The sequence below is a fragment of the Dermacentor andersoni genome, chromosome 7 (assembly GCF_023375885.2).
Source record: "Dermacentor andersoni chromosome 7, qqDerAnde1_hic_scaffold, whole genome shotgun sequence".
NCBI classification, from domain to species: Eukaryota; Metazoa; Arthropoda; class Arachnida; order Ixodida; family Ixodidae; genus Dermacentor; species Dermacentor andersoni.
The window spans coordinates 38,608,425-38,632,508 of NC_092820.1; the positions used below are offsets into that span (position 1 = coordinate 38,608,425).

Below are 24,084 nucleotides of genomic sequence, written 5' to 3' on the forward strand. Positions count from 1 at the left end.
CTACTTCCTTTCTTAAAAGATATGTTTACCAGAAATATTTTCATAAACAATTAACTTCCGTATTTTTGCTTTTCCTTCGTCCTTGGCTGTTGGCTTGGCTCGTTCCTTAATAGGTTATTTAATTTCTGAACTCCTTTCGACTCCTGTTTCCAGTTGCCAATTTTGCACGAAACATCAGACGACGTAATCAGACGACATAACTGGTGATAGTCATTTCGCGTATGGGTTTAAGGGTTATTGCAGAGTTTGATTATGGACACTGTTTTGCATTATTTTATTTTCCACCTTATCTAACCCGGTATATAGTTCCGGGGATCTGCGAGCATCGCGGCGAGTCGTCACTCGAGGAAATAATGAAAACCCAGCTGGCGTTTTCTTCGGGCGCAACTCGTTCCACGAACACACAGACCAGCTGACTAAGAGCTGAATACCTTTTTTGGTCTCCGGATTAGTCTAAACAGAAAAGGTTGAACTATCGAAGCAACATAGACGCGTGTGATCGTTGAGTATCTGGTGATGACTGAACGCATTTCGAGTTAATCGCGCAGGCACCGAATCAATGAGAAAAGTGGCCTTCACACCCCAAGAGATGCCGATAACTACCGCCATCCAAAAGGAGTGAAACCACTGAACAGCTGTCAAATATCAACATTGATTGGGCGGTGCTTTAGGAATGTGTGAGGAGCCATGGAGTGGGCAGCTTTGGGGGGGGGGGGGGGGGGGGGTCTGTGCCGCTTGATTTCCGGGGGCCGAGGGGTCCTCCAGGGCCCACCTTGCTCCATCATGAAATGGACAGAATGCCTAGTTTCAAATGACAGAATTATTTAGCCAACGTTGATAACGTCGTCGTCATTGCCTCAAATTTTGACGATCACTTTAACCGCCTTGCAACACTACTACAGGCCATCATAAATCTAAGCTGGCCCTGAAGGATAAGACTCCGCCAGGCTACAAGAAGCATTACGCAGCACGGGCCAGGCGGAGCAGCTATGGGCTGTCCAGCGAGCCCACGATGCGGCCAGGGAGTTACAACTCCCGCTCCCAAGGTGGGAGTAGCCCGCTCTAGGGACCTTGCGCCCCGTAGCTCGCAGGACCTTTCATTAAACTTATTCCATCCATCCATGAAGGTGGAGAAGTGCCGCTTCGCTTACCCATAAACCACGTCATCAGCAAATAAGGAGCATTTCTAGATGCGCAGAAAATAGCTGCATTGCAAACATTCCGCAGCCCATCGACAAGAAGTCACTGCGCAGGTTTCTTAGTCTCTGTGCCTACTATGGGCGCTTTGTCAAAAGGTTTCTTATATTGCCGCCCCTAGGGCTCTTCTCACTAAATCCAACGTCGAATATAAGCGGGCGACTGCGCAAGTCGAGGCATTGAGAAATTAAAATGATGCCTGCAGTCACCACCAGTACTCGTCCACTTCAACGAAGACGCCGATACCAAAACCCGCACCGACGCAAGCAGCGCAGGCCACGGCGCTGTCCTTACGACGAAGAAACACGTACTTTAATGCGTCATATCTTACGCTAGCAAGTCGCTGTCGAAAGCAGAAGCCAATTATCTAATTACAGAAAATGAATGGCTTGCTGCAATTTCGGCTGCCGCCAAACTACGCCCTTAGTAAAAGGCAGGCCATTCAAATTCGTACGCCGCTATCAGGCTCCGTGTTGGCTACACCCATTTAAAGGACTCTCAGGGCGCCTAGCATGGTGTAGCCTCCGACTGCAAGACTGATAGCGCCATGATATAAAAGCCCGCGCGGAAGCACTCCGATATCGACTGCCTCTTCGGCGCTCCTAATAACTCACCGCCGCAATTCGAACACTACGACGACTAGCTGATAGGGACAATAAGAATCGACAACTTCGCCGAACAGCAGCGAGCTTCCCTAGAGCTAGGAAGCCTTGTCGACTTCATGGAAGTGAACACCTACGTTGTCCCGTGACTGCCAAGGACACCTGAAACGATAGACAAATCCAGAGGAATTCCTACAGCCAATCGAGCCACCTTGCCGACCGTTTCAGCAGATCGGGATGGATTTGTTGGGACCCGTTCCGACGTGAAGATCCAGAAACTACTGGATCGTCGTGGTCACCGACCACCTTACCCTCTACGCCGAAATGAAAGCCCTGTCGGAAAGTAGTGTGGTGGAAGTAGCGAAATTCTTCGTCGAGAACATCCTATTGCATCTTGGTGTGCCAGAAGTCGTCATTACTGACAAAGAAAATGATTTTGCAGCTGAGCTTACTGAAGCCATCCTGCAGTATAGCCAGACAAGTCACCAGAGTACAACCGCCTACCATCCGTAGACGATTGGTCTAACGGAACGCCTGAACAAGACGCTTGCCGACATGTTAGCGATCTAAGTTGATATCGAACGCAATACGCGAGATGCCGTCCTTCCGTACGTAACATTCGCTTACAACACGGTAATGCAAAAAAACAACGCAGACCACGTCGTTTATGCTTGTCTACGGCAGAAATCAGGTGATCGCTGCCGAAGCCATGTTCACACATGTCACCGACGAAGAAAACCTTCAAGTCGTTGCCTATGTGCAGCGCGACGAAGAAGCTCGAGATCTCATCCGCCTCCAGATCAAGAACAAGCAAAGGACGGACATCCGACATAATAATTTTCTATGATGCGACGTAATGTGGGACTATTCTGCCAGAACAGTCGGACAGCTGTGTTTATCCTGCAGTGACTATGTAGTTTGGGAACTGGCTGTATTCGCGCAAGCCTATCGATGACGGCCGTTTCACTGTTTGAAAGCTGTGAAATGCAGTCGTTTTAATCTTTGGTGAGGATAAAGGCTACTTTCTCACATATGGCGCAGTCGGCCTCAAGAACCAACCAAGCAACCGGTTAGCTACAAGCCCCAGCCCTAATTCGCCTAGCCCAAGCCAAACCAGCCTGCTACGACGATGCCACGCCACTCATCAAGTGAGACAAAGCCAGTGCCACTCATCTCGCAGGATTCACCGCCGAGCTCATAAAAGTGGATCATGCCGTCGTATCGACAGTAGGCCTCTAAAGGCGATTATATTCATCGCTTACTCATCGACATTGCCACGAAAAGCACCCGTTCGTCATCAGCTTCCACGACACCAGAACAGGGTAAGACTTCGCATGGTATCGCCAGCGCCAGGCCACCAGTACTAATGATGCAGCATTCTCGTCCGACCTTGTTCAAGATACACAACTTTTGACTATCTTTATGCAACAACAATTTACCTTGACCTAACGCCAACAGCCAACAGTACTGTTTACGTAATCCGACTTATCTACAACTCTGCCTACGTTTATTAGTGAAGGAGCCCTCCCAGCTCTTCCCTGGGTGGAAGTTCTTGAGCACATCCAACAGCTGGCATTGTGGGAGCCTGCAGTAGTTCTGGCGATAGCACAGGGTAAGCTCCGTGGCCATGCCGCAGACTGGAGATTCACTAAGGGTAGTCAATTCACAACAGGGCCCGAGTAAAAGAAACCTTTCCTCGATCAGTTTAGCGACGACTCAAGCTCATCCAGTGGGAGGAACGTGTATCAGCTCGTACCCGAAGAAGACGCGAGGCGTTGGTCAACTACGCACTCGAAAAACTGAATATTATCTGCAGGTGCCCTGTGGAGCTAACTTACAACAAGCGCATTTAGTTTCTGATACAGAGAATTCACGACGACCAGATCACTGCAGCAATAACGGTACAGCAACCAAGGACCGTGGATGAGTTCATGAGCACTGTGACACAGGTGGATCGTGCAGTAGACCAGAATCGCGTCGCCGGCACTTCGTGGAGAGCCGAGCCTCTTCTAAGGGCCGAAGCGCACACCACCGAGGCAGCAAAAGTCGACCGTTCTTTCACCAACCAGCACAGCAACCAGGCTCTGCATCCTCAGCCTGTAAAACCACCACACATGCGCATTGCCCACCTGCCACCGTCTGAACAGGAAGCCAGGTACCAGTTCATTTCAATCAAGTACGGTGCTCCGGCGTATCGAAAAGGTCAAGACTCGAAATATGCTCTTTGTTACAAGTGTAGCAAGAAAGGTCACCTTGCCAGCAAGTGCACCGAACCAGGACAGACGCTGACAATACTAAAAAACAAATGGCACATGCTGGCTATGTTGCCCACATCTTGCTTGGCTCCAACCTCAGATATGCTGTAGTGACAGCCAATAAGCAAGGGCTTTGAGTAACCCGTGCCTTTCCAAACATTGGGTCAGATGTAACTATTTTGCGGCACACTTAGCAACAAATCTCAAAGTGGAACCTTGGACCAAACCACCAATATTTGTAGCGGAAGGAAGCACAGGGATGCCCGAAGGGTGTACATTACTGAAGATCAATATCGGCTCATTATCTGCAATCGTCCCAGCTGATGTACTCAGACAGAATGCCCTTCCACTAAACCTAGGAGAGGACAGGTTCTACGCTTTGCAAGTGCAACGTCCGTCAAGGCGCATCAGCTACCTGTCATTTGCCAGCTTTCGAACAATGTCTCAGTGCAATGCAAAGAGGAATTGATGCCGCGAATAGCAAGTGCTCTGATCCTCAACATGTTAGCTTTAGCACACTTATGCCCCCCAAGCAGAACCACTTCAAGTGAAACACGAACCAGATGGGAATGAGCCATTGTGAAGCCAGCTCACGAACGCAAGCATAATTGACTTGCAACGGGCACATTTTGCTGCCGTCGTGCAAGGTAATTCCAGAGGAGACCACCTATTTACCGATTCGACTAGCCAGCCCCTTGCTATCCCTGTTAACCCACAACTCACACCTGAAAAGCAGGAGGCTATGAAATGCGTCGTGCAACAGCATGCATTCCGCTTTACTACCGGTCCTGACCACATTGGACATTATGAAAGCATTGAGCTTGAGATTAGGCTCCAACCTGGTGCCATACCGTACAGGCGAAAGCCTTATAGTTACCCCAGGAGTGATTGACAGTTCCTGGAGACCCAGACGTCAACATTGCTAGCGAATGACATAATACAACTATCACCTTAACTATGGACATTCCCAGCCGTTGTAGTTACTCAGAAGTACAAAAAAGGGCTCTGTGTGAACTACATGTCCCTTAATTGCATGATTATAAACGTCCTAAAGCCACTGGCCCACGCCAACGACATTTTTAACGATCTTGCCAGAAGCTCCCTGTTCGCCGTCCTGGACCCGTGCTGTGCCTATTGACATAATTATATACAGTCACCTGGTTAATTTTCTAAAAACTAATTCATTTTTCACGTCAGGGCAGCGTGGTTTCCAGGGAACATTCTCGTGCGAAACACTGCGCATCTTGTTTACGCACAAGTTATGAAGCATTCTAGATCAATCCTAATTTGGCGACAGCATTTGCCTAGATTTGTCTAAAGCATTTAATAAGGCATGTCACAAGCAATTACTATACAAACTAAGCCTTCTTAGCCTTGAATGTAACCTCTTTAAATGAATACACTGTTTTCTAACCAATCATTTTCAGTTCGTCAGTGCTAACGACCATAACTTTGTCTTCACTAAAGTATGTTCGGGTGTACCAGAATATTCTGTACTAGGTCCTCTTTTATTTCTTATCTGTAATAACGACCTTCAATTCGAAATATCCTCAAATGTTCACCTTTTGGCCAATGATTGCGCTGTCTTTTGCAATATAACCCCGATGACATAACTGCGTTGCAGGCCGATCTAAGCATTATTTCTAGCTGGTGTAAGAAATGGATAATGGAACATAAAATTAACAAATGCAAAGTAATAAGAATATCCCAAACGTCTCCTGCCTTACCTAAGTATTACCTGGACAAAATTGCCCTTGAATCCGTTGACAACAATAAATACCTTCGAGTTCATATAATGACTAACCTGTCGCAGGCTGTTCATACTAATTACATAATTGACAATGTCAACCGGCCGTGAGGTGACTTGAGCCGAAATTTTCATTCCACTTCGCAACTTTAAAACTACTGCTGTGTACGACACTAATACGCCGAAAATTAGAATATATATCGGCTGTTTAGGATTCACGCCAAGTTAACCTAATTATTTCTCTTGAACTTGTATAGAAAATTCGGTTTATTTCATTCTTTCAATCTAAAATTGAACTGCAAGCATAAGCACTATGAAAATAACCTCAACTTACCGCCATTATCTTCTCGCCGAAAAATATTCCCTCTAGCTCTGTGTCATAAATTATACTATCACCCTATGCTACTAAATGATTTAATTACGCCACCAAAGTATGTTTCTCATCGCATTGATCATTCTCTCAAAGTAGGGTTTGTATCTTGCCACACTAAAAGTATTTTTCAGTCATTTCTTCCTCGAACATCTCGGGAGTGGAACCACCTTCCTCCAGACATCGTTGCTATTACTGATAAAAATGCCTTTAAACTACCACTAGCTAATATTATAAAAGTAGCCGCCATTTTCTACTTACCAAACATTATTGCTGTCTAGTTTTCCTAACTTGACTTTATGTTCATTTCACTTGTACGATAGCTAACATTGTATAATACCAGCAATCATTATTTATTCTATTTAGTGTATGATACTCGCGTTCTCGTAACCTTTTAAAACTGTTCATGCTACTCCTCTCTGCAATGTCCCTGGTCTTGAGGTCAATACAAATAAATAAAAGATTAAAATATTAGAGGGAAAGAAGAAGCCCAGAAATAAACAACATTCATAAGGCGTCAATGCACCTTCATATGGACACAGGTGCCTTTGGCCTTAAAATCGCCCCATCAACATTTCAAAAAGTCATGCACAAGATATTTTCAGACCTCAAGCCATCATTCTAAATAGAAGGTACTTACACACCTTGATCACATACTGTCACGTGGTAGTGACTGGGAAGAAAGCTGCCAAACTGAGAAAGACGAAACTAGCGTTTTATTCGGTGAACTTGTGCCCTCCAAAAGAGGCTACACTCAAAGAACGGCGACAGCGGCGAACACAGTCGGCGAACGTGGCAAATATGATCAGAGGGTCAAGCGCGTCGGCTTTTATACATCAGTCGTCGAATTTTCCAGAGTAATCGCTGAGACCTGCACCCCTTCCACAAAGTTCTACATTATTCGCGTCGCACCCACATGCGATCAGATTACGCAAGGTTCGGTTCAGACAACGAATGGAAGCATCGATAAAATTCCAGAAACTTCCGATACATGCAGGCGCGTCCCGCGCTGTGCGATAACATTTGTTAGGCGGTGAAACGTGTTGCCCGATAAAGACAAACAAGTACACATTTCAATATTCATCTGCACTAATGATTTTTTTAACGCTTTAGATTTAGAAGTGTCAAGCTGGCTTCAAGGTCTCTTTGCAAAAGAACAAGTTTACTGTGCCGTGAGTAGAGTTTCTTGGATTTGTCATCTCTCAGCAAGGCAAGCGGTATGATCCATGAAAGGTGGAAGCTACTTTGCGTATGCCAATCCCACGGGTATCGAAGCACCTGCTATCCTGACTCCAAAGAACGTACTCTGAAACCTGTCATAAAAGAAAAAGTACAAGAAGAGAGGTTCAGACGACAACGACTGGACTATCAACTGAGCTTTACTAGAAACGGCATAGTCACAGCAAGGCCAGTAGGGCTTGCGCAACAACAGCATCACTATTCATAGAGCATGCAAAGTCAAGTTATTCAATCTATCGTAACCGATCTCAAAAGGCAAATTCTTTTTCAAGTAAGCGCACCAAGGTTATACTAATGCAGCCATAACCTAACAAGCTCATGTAGTACGCTTCCAGTATTTCTCGCTCTTCTTTGACCTTGCCCCTACCAAGAATCGTTGCAATGCTGAACAAATGGTAACAGCCACATTCATTGCAATGGTGAGGCAAGTTTGCACCGTTATCGGACCGCAGGGAGGAATGGTGATCAAGCAGGCGGTCATTAATACATCGACTGGTTTGGCCTATGTAAACTCTTTCGGATGTGACAGGAAACTTATACACAACGCCTCCGACACCTGCCGTAAAGCACTTTTGATGCCGCGTTGTGCAAACGTGGTTCGTTGCCCTGCCTCAAGAAGTGTGCGAGCACAGACCCGAAAGCTTGAAAGGGGCAGAAAACACTACACTTACTCCCTGCTAGGCGGCAACCTTTTTAATGTTGTGGCGCGCTTTATGCATATACAGCATGACCTCAAATTTCCTACGTTCAGTTGCCCCAACATCTGCCAGCATCGTACGTTCTTTCTTAAGCCTCCGAAGCAGTGATTCAGCCGCCGCGTTCAAATGGGGCTGAGGGTATCCTGTGGCTTCCAAACGTTGGAATTGTGCGTCAAAGCTACTTTTGATAGCGTGGTGACAGCTTCTTTCGAGTGCATTGCGGAAACAATTCATTGCAATCCCTATATTTACAATCTTAGAATGTGCAGAACCAAATGGTAAAACAGCTTTCTTCCCTCTAGGTGAAAACATCCAGCATAAATGCCCGTCATCAAAGAATGTTACTTGAAGTTCTATGAACCTGATAGTATGATTGCTAGGAAGTTCATGAATGAAATTAAGAGCGCGTGAAGAGGGTTCAAAAGCATTCAATGCATCGCCTGCTGCTGTGGGTAGAGTTTCATTATATAAAAGCTCTAAAATACTAAAACATCGTCCACATACCTAAAGAATTAGCACACACGCTCGTTTTTAATGAAGTCTTGAAGTGTCCTGCCAAATTTTGCTAAAAAAAATCTGGAAAAGCACTTGAGCAACACTATAGCCAATACATCTTCATTTTTCTGAAGGAACAACGAGCCTTTGCATTCAACAATAGTGGATGACCGATAAAAGGATAAGAGCTCTAGAAAGGCATCCACCGACATACCCCATCCTTTGTGTTTTGTGACTGGTTGTTTCCTACAACTATATACCAACAAGCCCGGATTTCAACCCTTCTCTTATAGATCTTTCACCACAACTTTTCGAAGATGGCAGTGCCACTTGAAACTGCCCTTCGGAAAACTGATGTTGTGTAGATCCCCGCCTGCCAAACATGCCTTCGAGGGAATCCCAAATGCCCTCACCTCAGCCCCTATACTGAGCTACTTTGACGCTGATGCACCTACAAACGTCTCAAACGATGCTTCAGCAAGCGTCCTTGGAGCTGTGCTTACTCAGAAACAAAACTGAAAAGACGTCATCATAGAATATGTTAGCAGATAGCTTACAGAAGCACCCGCCGTGGTTACTCAATGGCTATCGTGTTGGGCTGCTGAGCACGAGGTCGCGGGATCGAATCCCGGCCACGGCAGCCGTATTTCGATGGGGGCGAAATGCGAAAACACCCGTGTGCTTAGATTTAGGTACACGTTAAAGAACCCCAGGTGGTCGAAATTTCCGGAGTCCTCCACTACGGCGTGCCTCATAATCAGAAAGTGGTTTTGGCACGTAAAACCCCACAATTTAATTTCTTTTAGCTTACAGAAGCACAGTAAAAACTGCACAGCACTGTTTGGAAGGCTTTGGCCATGCATTAGACAATGTATTGGACAAAGTTCAGGGACTACCTACTGTGCCAACGCTTCCACCTACTGAGAGTTAACTGCCTTAAAGCCTGTCTAACTACACATTTCTAGTCTTCGCGATGCTTTACAAGGATGCTGCTTGCTCCTGCAGAGCTTGACTCCTCTGTTGAGCACCGACCAGGACGACCGAACCATGTAGTTGATATGCTATCACGTTACCTTTGTGCTACAGGTATCAAAATGCAAACTGAAGATGAGACACCTAAGGCCATCCGCGCTCGGCTGATGGCAGGAGAGGGCACACGAGACTCTGTCTTCATAGATGACATTCTCTGCAAGTTTGTTAGTCCAAACTTGGCACAATTGTTGTCCCAGCAAAGACGCAACAGGAAGTACTTGAGCTCACCCACAATGTCAGTGGTCATGTGGAGACGTCACTCGCACTCAAAGCTCAAATTGATGGGCAAAAATGGCCACTGAAGTAGCTAAGTGCATTCTATCGTGTTAAGTCTGTCATGTATACAACCGGCCCACAATAGAAGTGGGTCGGCCCCATGTGCTTTATACCAACAAGGGAGATGCCTTACAGTGCCATACTCCATGAACACATCACAGTGATGGCAGCTTAGGAAGAGAAACCTATTCTGAAGGGCATTGACTACACGACCAGGTACGTTGTGCCCGCTGCTGTGACGACAAAATCAACGAAAGATGTGTTGTAGCATTTCCACTCAGTGTTTTTTGTGTGTGATTTGGAGCCATAGATGACTGTGCGATCAGGCTAAGTCATTTGAATAAAGTTAGTTCAAGAAACTTATGCATATGCACGGTGTTAATCTGCATTTCTCTGTTGCCCTTCGCACAGCCAGCGATGGACTCATTTAACAAGCCAATCGCACACTAGTGACAGTGATTGGGAAGATGTGTAACGGCACCCGTGACTATGAGAAACTAAATTGCATGAGCCTACCTCTGCTGTCAACATGACCCGTCCCAGTAACACAGAGTTTTCCCCTTTTCACTTGCTTTTTGGAATATTTTCCAAATTACCTTACCAAAAATTCCCCCACCTCAAGTTTCTCACACCTCCGATAAGCTCTTAGCCCTTCGAGGTCTACGTAGCGAAGCTATAAACAATTCAGAACAAGAACAAGCAGACGGGCCGATCATCTATGATAGAACCGCCGTGTGTCATTCAGCGCCGCTGATTTTTCGTTGATTCGAAGACAGGAGCCGATACTTCATGCTATTGAGAAACTCGCGCGACAGTTCAAAGGCCTATATCAAGTAATTCCTCAGAAGACACTAGTGACCTATGAGATCCGCCGCGTCACGAACTCCACTACGTCTATGCAGGAAACCCGAGTCGGTCAGGTAAGCCAAATTAAAAAGCATCAACCTCGATATTTTGATCCTATCCTTGCTGCGCCTGCATAGGGAAGATCAAGCACTGACACTAGAAGTGTTCAAGACTGCAGATGCGACGACTCCTCCCAAAATGCCTCATTATGACTTAGTAACGAAGCAAAAAAAAAGGGACGCAAGAAGAAACGATGGCGAAGACAAGCGCTAACCATAAAAAAAGAAAATTTATTTCCTGTAAATGCTACATAGGCCAAACCGCAAGAAGCATCAATGGGCGCTTAAGAGAGTTCAGAAGGAAGTGTCAGAGTGTATCAGGCGAGGGTTTTCTTGCATTTCATTGCAAAACGTGTCCATGTCGCTTATGTCACTCATTTCTAGAAGACATCACTATTATTGATAAGGATAAGCGCGAATGAGTACAATCATAGAAACTGAGCAAATCCTCTTGACCGCTGATCAATGCATCAGTAAACCGTCACTATCAACGTCCGCGTGAGAGTTACATTATTGGCGCATAGCATGAAAGCTGACCGCATTGGCAATATGTGATTTACGTTTTCTTGTATTTACTTGACGTACCGGTTTGATGTGTCTTATGGGTGTATCTTCATAGTTATCGCTGTGCACGTGATTGTTCGGATGTACAAGTGCGACTGATCTGTGAAATAGATTTTCATTGTTAATAGCTAGCGCTTGTCTTCGTCTTCATTTCTTCTTGTGTCCCCGTTTTTCTGCAGTATTCAGATACCATTCCATCATGACCAACCAGCAAGCCCATTCGCCACCCTCGCTGACCCTCAAGACAGCGAACAATACCAAAGACTACGGCGTCCCCGTGTCATGCCCCGACACTTTCTGGACTATGACTTATCTGAGGAGTAGTGTATTCCTTCCGAGAGGATTTGGACTTGTGGCGGGGTGCCAAGTGATCTGCCACAACAGTCAGACAGCTGTGTTTAGCTTGCCGTGACTACGTAGTCTGGCAACTGTGTGCAATCGTAGGACCCGAGACATAGAGAAAGAAATTCAACAAGAGGGGACACTTTTAAAAAACTGGCAACAGCAAACACGTCAAGCCTAGTTTCAACTCCATCCCTGAGTTGACGCGAGCATCAGAAAAAAAGAATGTGAAATAAACTTTCAGACAACGTTTTATTTTTTTATTCTTTCCCACTAAAAGTTAAAAAGTTTTGCGTGTAAATGAACTTATACTTTGCAACTTTTTGTTGCGTTGCCTAGCAACAAAGCAACAAGCTAGCGGCACGCCAGACGCGCGTGCATACGTCATGCGCCAGACAAGCCGCAGGACTGAGCGAGGCCGGCTGCGCATGTGAAGCTCGCGTGCTGGGCGACCCGTCTCTTTTGGATGTAGCCCGTTTTTGGGGCTCGCGGCTTTCTCTTGTGTTCCGTCTGCATTTCGACACGGCTCCGCTGCGCTACTGGACTACAGCAAGGTGAGGAATTTTGTTTGACAATCTGCGACGCACTTCAAGCACATTTAGGCTTACTGAACAAAACTGAACCTATGTAGTGACGCAGTTATCGAAAAACAGCTCCGCAGTCCAAGCCTAGTTAACATGAGTTAATTACTCGTACTGGGAGATGTTTGGGACGCTTTCTATGAGCCCAAGCATAATTATAACTTATTTCGGTAGTTTTTGGGCACGCTCACCGCGCCTAGCTTTCTGACGAAAAGCAACTTGGCCGTGTGACGCAGTTTCGCGTGTACTGAATCTTACCGGGAGAAGTTTTGGCGCTTTCCCTTACCCCAGACATTATTGTAACTAATTTCACTACTTTTTGGGGTACTTTTCAAGCACAGTGGCCTCGCTCGGTGTAGTGGCGCAGTTAGCGAAAAGCAGCTCGGCTGTGTGCCGCAGTTAGTTTCGCGTGTAATGAATCTTACTGGTAGAAGTTCGTGACGCATTCTCTGACCCGAAAAAGTATTGTTATTTATTTGGTAACTTGTTGGGATATCTTGAGGCATGCTCGCCGCGCCTGGGGTGTGAAGCTGTTAGCAAAAAAGCAAGCCGGTCATAGTTAGTTTTGCGTGTACTGAATATTAGTGGGACAAGTTTGTGACGCATTTTATAGGCCTGCAACAACATATACCTTCTTTCGGTACTCACGCTTGTCGAAACCGCAACGAGCGATTGCCGAGAGTGATAACACGGGAGTGTTGCAAGCGCCGGCGATTACACGGAGGAGCAGCTCAAGAACATGACATTTATGTATCCTGAGCGACTGAAAACAGGCTTTGCACCCACGAATCTGTCTTCAGTGCAACTAGAAGGCATTCTGCGAGCGTGTAACATGGTCTGGCTGAGCCTGTGTTGTAGCCACCTCTGTGTACTTGGCGTACCATCGCGTCGACTGATGCCAAGTTGTTTTGCAAACGCGCAGTCACCCGTGTATTTGTGGACTTAAAGTGCAGGAAATAATGCCATGGAAGGAAGCGGTGCTTGAAAATCGGATGTTTTGTTCCGATTTTACGGCATTGTTTGGGAGGAGTCTTTGCTGCGAAATGTACGTAAAAGTTAATTTATCTGTAATGCCGCTCATTCACCACTTACGCACGTTTCCCCGCTATACACGAAATACTCCTGTTAGGTCAATATACCAAAATGATACATGCTTGTAATTTACTTTCTTTCAGCTGATGGCATTCGGTGGACCTTCGTACGGCAACGACTGCTGCTTACCTGGTGCCCCAACTTTGAATGAATGTAGAAGCCCGGAACGAGTATTTCTATAGAGCAAAATAAACATTTCATCATTTCAGAAGACGTCTTGCGTTTTCTTTATGAAATTGCACCTGACGGATTCGGTGGAGTCTTGTAAAGGTCGTTCGCAATCATTTTTACTAAATAATGAAACCATTCTACGCCAAGGCCACCCGGAGTTCAGCAGAAGCCAAAAAAAAGTAAATGCCACGCCGAACAGCGGAGCCGGCGCGGCATGTACCAACTGGTGTTGAAAACGCGCGCGCCTAAAACCATAACCGGAAGGAGTTAATGCCATCCGCTTGGTCTCGTACAGTCAATTCGGCCGCTGGGCTCTATGGGAGTGTCCGCTCTTGTTGAGATTTCTTTCTGTATGCCCGAGCGATGACGGCCAGTACCGCTGTATTCATACCGGGAAACGTTGTCTTAACCCTTGCTGTTGATAAGAGCTACTCTCACACAGCGGAATTTCAGCCAAGCGACCCTGTTTGGGTTTAGTTCCCGATACGCCGACGAGTACTAAGAAACATTTGTGACTCTATTTCGCTGCCTACAATATCATCCGATGTCGTAGCACACTAGATTAGGAGGTCGTACGAGGAAGCTATAACCAATTACAACTGCGCCCCTCGGGACCTGAAGTTTTCCATGTTGGGCGCCTTATCCCCTTCAACCAGTGCTAACCAGCTGTCGGACTTTGCTTCCCTGTTTGCTGGTTATTTTCCTGTCTACGTGTGCTTTAGTTTTTACAGCGAAGGTGTTTATGCCTAACCTTCCGTGAAATTTTACTTCTGTGAGAGCATTAACTACGGTCTCGAAATTGAAACAAGATCACTTGATTCTAAGCAAAACCTCATATGCCTCATCACTTGCATGCGCATGTTAAGTAAATTGGATATCATTAGGCGCCACTTTCAAGCTCACTAAACTCTCAGGTAGATAACAAACGTTTCTCAAACAATTACCGCTTTGCCACCCACGGCGGCTATGCCTACGCTCACACCGCCCTCTCTTTGCCATCATTCTAAGCCCGTGCGCACCTCGTTTCATTCTGATCTCCCGGGGTGGCGGCATCGTTATGCCTGGCGTGTCTACTTTGCGCCAGTGACCGGTCTCCCTGCGCCTTTATATAAATAAAACCACACAGACAAGCAACCGTTCTTCATTTTCAATTTGTCTTCCAACTCCCAGAGCGCTAACGAAGAGTGCCCTTTTCGCAAAGCTAAGCGATCGAAAAACTCTGAGTTCTGGAATAAGTACCATCTCGGTATTTTTAGCATTTAAATATGCAGCATGTAAAGCGAAGCACGTCTTTCTTTTTCGGTAAAGCTTTCCCATCATTACTTATAAAAAATGTAAAAACTTCTGGCACATAGTTGGTGGTTCTGAAGACAGTACAATCTCGATAAACAATAATGACGGTGACCCTATTCCACTTTCTCAGTGTTGTTCCATGTTAAACGAAACATTCGCAATATCTTTTTCCCATTTATCATCTGCGTATAGTAGAATGGATTGCCCACCGATGGATCCGGTAATTGTAGATCCGTTTGGTGTGTTGCAGGTAATGAAAAACTTGAAATTGTCTTCGTCATGCGTAATGGACGGTATCAAATAAACTTTTTTGAAAAACGCTGCAATGTACTCCTCAAGTATATTAGCAAAACTTTTTCGCCGTCGATCACTTCTGCTCAGTTGCCTGGCGATTAGGTGGTGGGCAAGGTGGTACCGCTTTTCAAATCTGGTGACGTCAATTCACCATATAATTACAGAACTATACCATTGCGTAGCATTCCTTGCAAACTATAAGCATTTATTTGCTAATGTTTAGTTAAGTTCCTCGAGTCTTATGCATATTTTACGACGAAACAGCACGGGTTTCATAAGTCAGTTTCATGTGAGGCGCAAGTAACTTGCTTGACCAATGAACTTTTCGCTGCTCTTGACAACGGCTGTATTGTCGATTGCATATTCCTGGACTTTCAGAAAGCGTTTGATCTCCTCTGTCACCCTCTACTTTGTTTAAAGCTAAGCAAATTAAAAATCTATCCTAACATTTTTGCCTTGATTGTAAATTTTCTAAGAGAACGCAATTTCTGACTGCTAACAATTTTGATTCCTCTTCCCGTCCAGTTACTTCCGGTGTGCCGTAGGGTTCTGTCCTCGGACCACTTTTATTTGTAGCCTACATAAACGACCTGGCTAATTAAGTTCAATCATCCAACAGGCTATATGCCGATGACTGCGTAATTTATTGCATAATATTATCTGACACTGATCTTGCAGCACTTCAATCTGACCTCTTCGCTATATAATTAACTGTGCAATGCATGGCAAATGCATTTGAACGTTAAAAAGTGCAAGTAATGAAAATCCCCCGTAAAGCTTCTACTTCTATCCCTACATTTTTATCACATTGATGGCTCTGTACTAGACGAGGTTACCACGCATAAGTATTTAGCTGTTCACATGACTGCTAACCTCTCTTGGCAAACACATGTTAACTACATCGTTAAGAATGCTAATAGCAAATTGGGTTTCTTACGCCGCAACTTTTTAAGGGCACCATGGTCTCAAACTAACACTATAAAAAACACTTGTAAGGTCTAAGCTCAAATATGCATGCGCTTTGTGAAATCCTAGCAAAGAATATCTTAATAACCAATTCAATTCAGTACAAAGCCATAGTGCCCGTTTCATGCTGTAAAATTATTTTCTATTTTCAATTTTATCATCGATGAACCACGTTTTGAAACTTTCTAACATTCCTCTGCGAAGAAACGTGCTTCGTTTATGCTTAATTCATATTATTTTTTATTATCTACATCGGAAAAATGAACTTTTTAATGAGCCATCTCATTTGTCTTGTCGTACTAATCACCATCATAAAGACGAAATCCCTGTTTGCCACACTAACCTATTTTATGGTTCATTCCTGCCAAAGACATAGAGGGAATGGAAACATCTGCCCACCTCCATCATAACCATTTCAAGTGTTTCTGCATTTAAATCTGCTGTCGACAATTATTATTGTATTTACTAGGCGCCAACAATCACAATTCTGTATTTTTCCCCTCCCACTCCCATCTGTAACGCCTTCGGTCATTGAAGGCAATGAAATAAATAAATATACAAATTTAAAAAAAATGTGCAGATGTCTACGCGCTAGACCCGCAGTTCAGATTTTAGACCGAACACCGACTGTGCTCGCCGCTATCCTTCTGCTTGACTGTTACTCATTTTTCTGGGCACAGGTTCGCCCAACAAGATGTTCGTTCAGCGATTCACAACATCGCTGCTGTGTTGTTCAAAGTCACTACGACGCGATATTTCGAAACACGCAACATGTGATATTTCGCAGCGCTTTCGTTTAACAAATTTCGCAAACCACACTAGATGTGTTTGGTTTTTGTGTCGCGCTTCTTTGTAGCACTTTTTAGCACCGGGATCCGGATGCAAAGCTAAATTGTCCATTGTAACATTCTAAAGTGCTTTGATTGAAAGTTTGCATCGAGAAATTATTTTGTCATAAGCATACGGATTTGTGCACGGAAGATCGCGCTTCTTTGTCTTGCATGCAGTGAAGGAGGAGCGAAACTTCCCGAAGTGCGCGAGGCTGCGGGTAATTGTGTCAAACTCTTATAACCTCTTGATACGTATTCAGTGCAAATTGGAAAAAGCTCTCCACTTCATCACGAACCGACGTTAGAGCATATTATATTGATTGCTAATAAGACGGGGACAGCGGGAGAGAACACAAAAACGACACGGGCGGTGACTTTCAATTAGTTTCTTCAAGGCAACCCGTGCTAATACATAAACAAATAGAACATTCGCAAAATGCAGCAACAAGAACACTCGTCAGGCTAGCGGAGTGACCACTTATCAAAAAAATCTATGTTCGATTGAAACAACCTAATGGAAGTATCACTAACACAGTCTTGGCTTCTCTTTTTTATCTGATATACCTCCATCAATTCGCATGCAGTCTGGTCCTGGCGTCTCCTCAGAATATTTATCTCCTTTAAAAGTGGTTTACAGGAGCAGGCATTGCAGTGCGCAAGCAAGTACGCCAATTCATCTTTCGTTAACTTTTGTTACTCCGACGTTAGAGAGAGGCAGAATCTTTCTTTTCGTGTGGTTTGTTTTCTTCTCGAAACTGCATAAATCGTCAACTGTCAATTTAAACGCGGTACTATCGACAAACCGCTTTCAAAGGGCCTGTGTAGTCTAAGGAGCTCGGTTTTATTTGGCACACGTGTAAAAAGTAATTATCTTACAGTTTCCGTGCAAATAATATTGAGCAAATATGATGAAGCCTGCACACGCTATGTAATTAGGAGTGAATTTTTGACACTTTTTCTGCGTAATCATAGACCTATTGATCATTGTGTTGAGTAGTAAATTACATCGAAAAATAGAAGAGACCAGGCGCACAGGACACACGCAATGTGTAACGCCACTAGCCAAGCAGTGGACAGGCCTAAAGTGTAGGCATTAGCATGATTATAATGGTACTGCTGCTTTCTAATCTATTTCTTCGTTTATTGTAGTTTAATCACAGCGCAATATCTTCATGCTCTGTGTTTTAATATTACTGGTTGTGCCTAACGTAATTGAATATTCTGTGGAACCATAACACTTCAATCAATGGCACTACTTTTTATTGCATTAGACTTGCAGTCAGCACACTAAGCAATGCAAAAAAATTGAATTATTCAGATAATCTGGCAACAATTGAAATATCATTTTTTCACATAGTTGCTTCTTAAATAAATTAAATGGTTTTGTTACACTAGTACAATTGAAGAACGTCAAATATATGGACTCATTCAATACGCGAAATTCAGATCAAATATTTTTTTCTTTTCCTGGTTTGGCGCCTCACCCTCTGGGCTTCTTTTATGGCCTGCTGTCTAACCGTTCCCACGAAGTAAAACCAATCATGGTCACTTTTGTGCGGCGTCTGCACTGATTAATGTCCTGCCGAAATTCTGAGTGACTTCAGGACATCGGATTGTACAGTCCCGTTATATTTACATTTAAGTGTTACATCCGGCGTGGTTAGTTTTCGGGTTTCAAATTCAGGCAAACCCTGCGCACATTCTTCTGTTTTCTAACAGCTCAACGCTACAAGGTCGTGTGCTCAAAGGTTTCTGCAACACCAGCTCATAAAATATCAATGCGAAGGAATGCGTAGCGATAGTCAGTCAAAGTCAAAATTTCCTGTCTCTGCATACTTCCACAGGCGTGAACTGTAATGACGACAAGCTGGCGGAGGACTCTGAACCTTTTGAATTGTCCCTTCTGCTGCGATTTATTATCATGACGGGCAACGCTTCTGAAAGAGCTTTAAGTTGTTCAACTCATCAGGCTTCAAAATTTATCCCCCCATTCAGAAACAAATCACTCTGTGTCATTATAAGGCGTCGAACATGCAAACGCGTAAACAACGCAGCCAAGAGAGAGAGAAAGGCAAAGCAAGACGGGGAGGTTAACCAGAGATGATCTCCGGTTGTCTACCCTGTACTGAGGGTGGGGCAAAGGGATTCGATACAAGAGAGAGAAAAGGATAAAAAATGAGAAATATGAGACGTAGCCAAAATAATAAAGGCAGTCTTTGGGGCTGAACAGTATGTTCAAGTTTTGTATTTGTTTTTACACTAAGTTTGATGACCACATAAAACTTTTTTGAAAACTGGGCCCTGCTGTTCGCATCATTTTCCCTTGTTCATGACTACAGAATGCAAAAGAATAAAAAGTGGCGCATGGCTGACCGCTACATATCTCTGGGGAAAGCGCGTTTCAGCAAACTATATGTCACGCACATGGAAATGGGCGACTGGTTCTTGCTCACAAAACACACGCCATTTGAATTCTCGTACAAAGACATTTTCTTCAATATTTTCCTTACTCTATTTTCTGAAAAACTTCCTTCATAAGTGACAAAGCATGCTTCCTCACTTATTGAGCAAGCACTCAACCCGTAAACACAATGAGAAACGGTAAGAAGGAACGAATTTTCCTACATATTGCTTCGGCCATCTTATGCGAAACGTAGATAAATTCTTTTTTTCGCTACCTATTTTCACGGAGAGACTGGTGCCTGGAGCAAGCGCTGTCTACTCGTCTTCCCTCATGTGATAATTGTGGTCGAAATTATGGACAGCACCATATCGACGGTTACAAAAATTGCAGTGACATCATTTGAAAATTTCATGTGCATAGAATGTTCATGATTACAAAGTATATTTGTTTTTGAGCAGGTGCAAATGAGATCTCACTTGAAGGCCTCATTCCATCACAACTGCAAAACAAACATTAAAACGCAAGAAAAAGAGTGAACATGAAGAACAATATCAAGCATATTACAATATTTATTTGAAATGGAATGAGTCAAATGTAGCTTGAAAATATCAAACAACGAAGATAGTTTAGTGTGCAGTGCATTTTTTTCATGGAGTTGTGTGTGCAGTGCAATGTTTTCCTAGAAATTAAGCAGTAGTATTATTATTTATTTTGAACACATATACAGAAATAATAGGAAAGGGAAAGCAGCATAGCTTTACGAATGATAACACAAAATAAAGTAGTGTCACAGTCAGCCCATCGGACTTCTAATGCAATCAGCAGGCAATAGCGTGGTACATTTAATGTGTGATTGTCTAGAGAGAAACTATTTCGAATAAAGATAAATGCTTACGCTCTCCGAAGTACAGAAACTTGACGATAAAGCAAGTATCGTAATCGGTGTAGCGGATTTCTGCCGTTTCAGCGTGATCAGGATCTGGAACAGAAATTTTAGGGGATTACAAAAATCAGCACCCAGATCCGCACGATCGCATTTATGTGCCTATTATGGGCATTTTGAGGCAGCAAAGCGACCAAGCGAATGTTTATAGGCGTCGCGTAACCTGTTTTGTAATCTTGGCATCTTAGCATTGACCATTCTTCTCTCAAGTAATGCTATAAAAAGCTTTATCTCCAATACAAACAAACATTATTGTTCGATTCATTCTTACATTATTGCGAAAGGCTTGTCGCATTTTTCAAGTAAAGAAGTGTGGAGCAGATGGAAAATGTCTATTTCTGACAATCCTTCTGTATGAGCACTATACGCCAATCAGAATTAAATGATAGCCTTTATTGCCATGATGCAAAAAATGGGGCCTGCAGAATGATTTAGACTACGTACGCTTATTTAAGCGGGCACTGACACTAAAAGAATATATTAGTGGAGGAAGATGGAAGAATTAGACATTCTTTAAAAAATTCGCAGTTCCACCCGAAAGGCGAAGCATTGCTTGCGATAGCAAATTAGTAAATAGCTGTTTGAAGTAAGAATAGTAGTTTTACAACGTATAAACTTGCTAACATTCACTTACTAGCTAAATTAACAATGATAGAATATGTAAGCATGACGCAACGAGGACGTAGAAAGAAACAGACACACAGAGAAAGCGCTGTCTTTGTGTGTTTATTTCGAGGTCCTTGTTCAGTCGTGCTTACACATTCTATCATGGATTAAAACTAACTAGCCCGTCCAAGTGTTTCCACTAAATTAACCAGCACGGTGTCACGCGCGAACAGCTAAACATGAACACATCTCGCTTGATGAGCGCGGAAACTCGCTGTGAAAATTCTGGAGTGAGGAATCGCGGTAGCAGCAAGTGAATTCACCTTTATGCATGTCTCGCTTCATGCGTGAATGAAACGTCGAAAGCACAGCGCATGCCAAGCTACTGGCACTACGCGCACTTTTCAAACATAGCAGATTGCTTGGAAGATGATGCCCGCGTGGGCGCGCACTTTCACTACGTCGCACATCGTTTTCAAGACACACGAGCGCCGGCAACGCGTCCCTACGACGCTCCCCAAAGGCGTCCGCCACTTGCGTGGTCAACGCCGTAGTAATCGCTGCGGTTGTCTCCACTCTGTATGGAGCGGCGGGCGAGGATGACAACGAGGCACGCTAGAGCCGCCGGAGAAGAACGCCCCTCCTCCTTCGCCTCACCGCCCAGCCTCGCGTGCCACAGGAGAGGGCAAGCCAACCGGCCGCGTTCCTCGCTTTCGCACGCGAGATTGAACCGCGTTCGCCCACTCGCCCTCACACGCTTTCACTCTTGCGGAACCTCACAGAGACGGTGACGGCAGAAACGCACTTTGAGTGTCTATATAATTGCTATCGTATTAAAACCAATTCGCCAGTCGAACTCCTCATATACTTTGAGCAGTGGGGAAGGGGGAGGGGTACTTATTTTTTATTCACATTGGGGACGGTCCGTTTCGACGCCGCCGATTGCCTGAAGCTGTACAAGTGAAATGGAGAGAGGCTGGCGGCACCTGTATCCTTCTCACTGTTACCCCGCCCAGCCAATGAGCACTTATGCAGCAGGCAAAATTGAAAGCCCACTAGGTGAACTCTTACAGAATGCGCCACCTCCCCCTGGCCCCCTCGGAGCTTTTGTAACCTAGAAAATGATGAAAAGAGAAAGTCAAAATGACACCACGTGCTTTGCACTATGTTACCTGTGATGTGGCGTCAGCATTAGCTCACATTAGCATTAGCTGAGCGACACGGAAAGAGCTCACGGGGACATTTGGTTCAAAATAAGTGGCAACAACTGGACCTTGCTGACAATTTTCCACGCAACAAAGGGATATGTTGGCCTACAAGACAGGTTGATAGGATTCTAAACCAAGGGTGATAAAACCTAAAGCTGTTCCAAATTTTTCTATTCCAGTTCTGCACTGAGCCTTCCGCGATTGGTCAAAACCTTTTTTGGCCACCCCTACTTCACCCGTCTGTCATGCGACGTCTCAAAAGCCGCGACAGCTCAACATCAGATTTGACGTGTACACACTGATTATGAATCATTAGACGAAACAAAAGAAAAATCATTATTTCTCTTTCACGCGTTTTCAGCTTTGGCCCTCTCCTATTGGTCAAAGGATTTCCGGCTGCGCCCACTTCGCCTGTGCATCACGCGATGTCACAAAACCGCGAAAGCTAAGCGCGTCAAAATGACGTATTCGCGTTAGAAATGCATCAATATTTCGAACTAAACTGAATTCCTTCCTGAATAGGCGGATTTCTTTCTGAACTGTCCCGTTCTGGAAGGCACAGAAAATGGCTACCCACCGATCGCTCATGCACTAGCTGGTCGCACCTGCCGGAGAGCATGGGTTTATGTGCCTATAACTTCTGCGCGGCCGCATAACGCTATCGATCCTTTTCGACAAGTTTATGATGTCAATCTGCCAATTATTCTCTTCTGAGGATCCGTTTTAGCGGCATCCTTTACCTTCCGTTGCACGCCACCGCGATTTTCAACCAGCCACATGAAGCTAAGCAAGCTTAAGCGGACCAATTGCAGACGCTAGCACCACCCTCTTCATCCGGTTATTTATTTTTACTGCGCTAGCTCTGTTTCATCGAAATCCTCTCCACTTGAGCGTGCTCCTTGCTTTTTGTCAGCCACTTCGGAAAAACCACTCAATGTAAACAAGGTGACTCGTTTCGAAAGCAAACAAAAGTGAGCACCTTCAAACAAGGAGAGCATTTGATTGGGCTGTTCAGACAACGCTGCGGGTCACCACGCGGCGCACTCGCCGGCGGTTGCGTAAGTTGGACGTCAGGAGATTCAAAAAAAAAAAAAAAACGTGGAACAGTTCGATTGTATGGCCCCATAATCTTTTCATCCCGCTTGGTGCAATATTCTCTTTTAGTGTTTCACGTGCGCCTAAACACTGTCTACAAACACTTTTTTCAACATGTCGCCCTCATTGTAGCATTGCCGCTGTGGCTAGGAATTGAACCCATGCCCTTGCGGACAGTAGCGAAACGCCATAACCAGCGAACCATCGGCTAGGATTGTAGATGAAACATTCCTCGGAACCGTTAAAGATTGGGGCTACGCACTGTCCAAATGTTGTGACTTGATGGGCATGTCGGAACTGAGCATTGTGCTTCTCGGTAACGCATTGCGGTCGCTAAGAGACTGCTGCCGCTTCGTGTAACCTGAGTGATGCTAGCTCTTCGGAACAAGAAAGAGCTTTCCTTGTGCGCGCACTCGGGGATAAGTAGAGACTTGAAATGTGTTAGATCGCTTTGGCACTACCCGACATAACATATGGCTAAAGGTTATGATCGAGAAGACAGGCGGTTAACTGAGGAGCCCGATTTTTATTAATTATATCAGGTGATGCCAACAAAGATACCAAAGAAAACAAAGGGGAAATTATTTGTACTTACCAAGTCAATAAAAGAAATGAAAAAATAAGGCAAATGACAGTGGATGAAAAAAGAACTTGCCGCAGGTAGGGAACGATCCCACGTCTTCGCATTACGCGTGCGACGCTCTAACCAATTCAGCTACTGCGGCCCAGTTTCCCAATTCACTTTCTTGTGTATTTATGTGTTACTACTAGAACTAACCTTGGGAGGGTTAGCCAGCGCCACCACTCACAAACATCCTTTCTGCCGCGGGCACCACGAGTCCGTGATCTTTCAGGGTGAAGGCCGCTGGTCAATAAACC

General features: G+C 44.7%; 1 long non-coding RNA gene across 1 annotated transcript in view; it reads right to left on the bottom strand.

Moving 5' to 3' along the window:
- Window positions 1-24,084, bottom strand: part of LOC126535315 (uncharacterized) — a 79,392-nt gene that overhangs the window by 32,551 nt on the left and 22,757 nt on the right. The window contains exon 3 of the long non-coding RNA XR_008613377.1: window positions 20,249-20,332. This is a non-coding gene — a long non-coding RNA (uncharacterized lncRNA). The remainder of the gene's footprint in view (window positions 1-20,248; window positions 20,333-24,084) is intronic.